The following is a 4,708-nucleotide window of genomic DNA, read 5'->3' as shown; positions in this document are numbered from 1 at the left end:
GTGTGTGTGTGTGTGTGTGTGTGTGTGTGTGTGTGCGTGCGTGCGTGCGTGCGTGCGCGCGTGTGTGTGCGCGTGTATGTGTCATAAAATCAAAGCCATTTTGCTTCCAAAGGCATTTCAGTTTGCTACCATGAACTGTAATGGTAATTATCACACTAATACACATTTAATACCGCTTTGGACACACACACGAGCGCGCGCATACCAAGAGACAATTATAAGTTTGACATCATAACCTACAAACAATCACCCACTGATACACAGAATATCAATTCTTCATTTCTCTTCCGTTAAAGATTTCTTCGCAGACTACGTTAGTGAGTGATTTTACACAGCCGAGTAAAGCCATATACAGGCGTATATATTGACTAAATATACAGCCAAGGCGAGTAAACGCACACCGCATGGATAGGCGTGATTCATTTACGATGAAACTCGACTTAATTGCAATCACTACTCGCTAACGAGTCGAAATTAATAAGCTTATGTTTGCATTATTACGACATTAAACTCAAAGAATGACATTTTCTATTGAGAGGTTTCGCTGACAGCGCTTATAAATTAATAATGTTATAATATGGCATATATAATGGCGCATTATCCGTCTAAAGACATCGTAATAATTAATAAGGAGCCAACGTCGACTACCAACACATAGATCTTTTAAAGGGGGGGGGGGCTATTCTTGCAAAATAAGCTTTTCGCACGTAATTAACCTTGACCATTTCGTTACTATTAAAAGCAAACGAATTCGAACGAACAACTTCCCCATACAGCTGGCGCAGCAAAATTAATGGTCACATATAGAGTGGCGTTTCCACTTTACAACCACGCTGGTTTAGAATTGTGACATTCTGTGAACATTAATCGATTTTCATAACGTAATAATGGATACAAATTTAAAGTCTAATCCGCCTCAGTATTTACAAAAGGGTGACTGACGTTATGTACAAAGTTACATGTAATAAATAAGTATATTGAATATTATAACATTTTAATAAATCCTTTCCAGAGTTCTTCCAAAAATCGTTGTGCTAGGTAATAAAGCGGACCAGGTTATTCTAGCCTGGTCTTAATAATCGCCTGTATCTATACATTGGCATAGTCGGTCTAATGAATTATTACATATAATAAAAAATAAAAAAAACAGAAACACAATCAACAAAGACCTGGGGAAAAACAAAACCACGAATCACCATAGTAACCAAGCCGCACCTAGTCGAATACCTCTCACCGATACAGACACTAAAGCAGTGAAGCCATCTAAGACCGTACCGACGTACACTGTACTTTCGATCCGTCTATTCGTGGCTATTCTCTAATGCTAAGCCTACACGATGCGTGGGATATTAACCGAGTGTTACGATAACCTGTGGTTATGGGAGGACTTTCGCGTCTGCACTAGTTATATGCCGAATGTTGTGTAAATAAACGAATATACGTCTGCGCTGACGATATTACACGGGTGTCATCACGTAATATGGATGAGTGAGTCCGCGAGAGGAGAGTGGTGCTAAATAGCTGCAACAACGTTGCTCGTCCAGAGGAGAGCATTCACAGATAATCCGGGTGCAATTTTATCAAGGCTTCGATGTACACTTCTCTTGACAATGATGATGCATACAAACGTTCACTTTCCCAAGTCCGGACGTATGCTAACTCCGTAAATAATGGTTCCTAATGACCCGACACAAAGAGGTTAAACTAAAGTCAATGGATGTAGGTGCCAACAACACTATGCAGACATATTAGACGACCATTGCCATTGACATCGCTAACCTATAGAACTGATAAGACCTATAATTGCCCTTCTCACTTTAACCTTTTGTAAAATATTCATAATTTTAGGCAAATTAACCGGATTCTTTTTCTGTAAAAACAATATTATTCGTGAGCGCAAACGAGATTTTCGCCGTTTACACCAATTGGTGCAAAATTCACGTCACTCTGACAACCGATCAGACGTCGGTAGACATGACACCCTTCGCCATTTAGAAATAATAACCGTGATTATTCAATCAGAATGAGAGACACGTACTCTACATCGAAACCTTAGTGTCGCTATTAAAATCAAAGAATTTTCTACTGGAGTCAAAATCGATCGCCACTCTTGATTATACTAGAACGCGAGGGGGGGCTTTCCTAATGGGAAGGTGCATGCACGAGTAGCACGCATCTCAATTACGTATCAGAGAATTAAAAGTGCTCACGCAAGAGTCACCTTGCTTTGCCACGAATAAGGAATAGCGCAGGGTACCGCTAGCACACGGTGAGGACATCCCTGCACCTTCCCCTCACACGGCCAGAAGTTGACTCAAGAGACATATACATACACCCTAGTTAGTTGGAGTGACGAAATACGGCGAGACTAATGGAAAAATCAGAGGTGGCATTTACCACATCTACAGAATGATATAAGCATAACGATCCAGCCATAATCACTAGACCTATATTGGATGCCAACATCTATATCGTCATACAAGTGAAACGGTAAATACAATCGGAATACATAAAACATAACATAACATAGCATAGCTACACATTACTAGGTTTAACATACGTATTTTTTGGGAGTTCGCATAGGCTTTAAGTATGATAAAATTTAGTCCACACTGAATCGCATTACATGCATCGCATACATGCAGTGTACTAACATTTGACTACACCGATTCCATACGTACCAGCGGCGGGCAGAAGTGTTTTACTTTGAGCTGATGTTCCTGTTTCGCTCGTACCTGCTCATCAGATAACAAAATAAACGTGTGTCAAATTATTGATTACATTGATTAATAATGATTACAAAGAACATGAAAGTCACCGCTACTGAAATATGTATCCAACTGTTACATAACTGTCGCGACAATTGGCTTGTTATGCTACTTCGCTACTTTAAAAAAAATAAAATAAAAAAAAAATAACAATAACACCCCGATGGCATTCGCATAATAGATTCCCAATTTACGGCATTAGACCAGCTATCTAGCAATGCATGCAGGCAGGCAGCCAGCAAGCTAGCAAGACAGTCAGGCAACTAACATACGTTGGCGCACGTATGCGATACGTTGTATTTCTATCCCCCAGACTACTTCCACAACAGTTTAGTAGCCTTGTTTTTGCCTGTACCAGGCCAAAAAATGTTACACGGGTGCAACATGGAAGTGCCCGCAGTATTTGAGACTGCATGCACGTTTGAATACAATACTGGGCAACAGCAACATCATCATCATCATCATCAGCAGCAGCAGCAGCAGTAGCAGCAGCAGCAGCAGCAGCAGCAGCAGCAGCAGTAGCAGCAGCAGCAGTAGCAGCAGCAGCAGCAGCAGCAGCAGCAGCAGCAGCAGCATCCTGCCGTAGCGACTAAAACCAAAAGTTATTTAGTAGCGAAATTCCTAATGAGAAAAACCGAACGCAATTATTCAAATGAGGCATGAAATATTTACGACCTTGCGCGCGGGAACCGTCTCGGTGCGAAGCCATATTAGGTAATGGCTCCACGCGCGCTGACATTAACGTGTTAACCAAGCCTCTGTGGCGCAGCAAGCGCGCGCGAGAGGGGGAAGGGGGGGGGGTAAAAATCACCGAAATGAATCGCGGGACTTTCTTGTTTTCCTTTGTAATTGCGCATTCACGTTTTTGTAATTATTCTCACACTTGTAATAACAGGTTGGCACATTAGCAAGCAAGCTCTCGGCTCGAGCGGACAAAGGCTAATATACCACCGCATCACCCCACTAATGTCTACCTACCTACCTCCTATAGCTACCTACCTGCCTGCCTGCCTGCCTGCCTGCCTGCCTGCCTGCCTGCCTGCCTGCCTACCTACTATACCTACGTACCTACTATACCTACGTACCTACTTACCTACCTACCTATGATATCTACCTACCTACCTACCTACCAACCTATCTACCTACCTATACCTACCAACCTACCTACCTACCTACCTACCTACCTACCTACCTACCTATCTATCTACCTACCTACCTACCTACCTACCTACCTACCTACCTACCTACCTACCTACCTACCTACCTACCTACCTACCTACCTATCTATCTACTATACCTACCTACTTACCTATTATACCCGACTTACCGATGTCTGAGTCGGCAATAACTATTCAATCAGCCGCGGTAGTAATTAACGCGCTAATCTCTAGGCATACCACGATCACAGGTATTTGTGTGTGTGCCTTATATATTAATAACGCGCGTGCAAATAAAATTCAGGAGCATGATTGCCCGCGTATGAGTATACATCTCCTCTCCCTCCTCACAGCGATGGTACGCGCCATCGTCACATTAATTAAAAATCAATGTCAAAGCGGCCGAGTTATATATTAAGAGGAAATTTATAGTAGGAGCTTCACCGATAGGTAGGGGATCACAGGACCCCGATAACTAGCGTTTTAATAATCAAGACCTAATTAATTAAGATTAAGCGATGTTACCTGGCCGCATTTAAACCAGTATTTTGTCCAATAGTCACCCTATACAGGTCCGACCGCGTCCGGGCCCTTTTTAAACATTATTGTTCTTCTATTCGCGCCATTTTCGTCTCGTGCGGTTTTTGACTTCCTTCTTTCCTTCCTTTCTCTGCACTTTGCGTTTTCCGAACACGGCGTTTGTTATCACAACGCAGCATTTAATATGCTTGGCTGCACATATGTGTGTGTGTATATATATATATATATATATATATATATATA

At 42.0% G+C, this 4,708-nt stretch overlaps 1 long non-coding RNA gene across 1 annotated transcript in view; it reads right to left on the bottom strand.

The window, feature by feature from the left end:
- The window catches only part of LOC106810706, an 18,120-nt gene that overhangs the window by 6,199 nt on the left and 7,213 nt on the right, over positions 1-4,708 (bottom strand). The window contains exon 2 of the long non-coding RNA XR_001394056.1: positions 2,682-2,735. This is a non-coding gene — a long non-coding RNA (uncharacterized LOC106810706). The remainder of the gene's footprint in view (positions 1-2,681; positions 2,736-4,708) is intronic.

This window comes from Priapulus caudatus, unplaced genomic scaffold, assembly GCF_000485595.1.
Source record: "Priapulus caudatus unplaced genomic scaffold, Priapulus_caudatus-5.0.1 Scaffold17, whole genome shotgun sequence".
Taxonomy (NCBI): Eukaryota; Metazoa; Priapulida; class Priapulimorpha; order Priapulimorphida; family Priapulidae; genus Priapulus; species Priapulus caudatus.
Note: the sequence above shows the minus strand (reverse complement) of the source record. Positions and strands in the feature narration are given on the sequence as shown.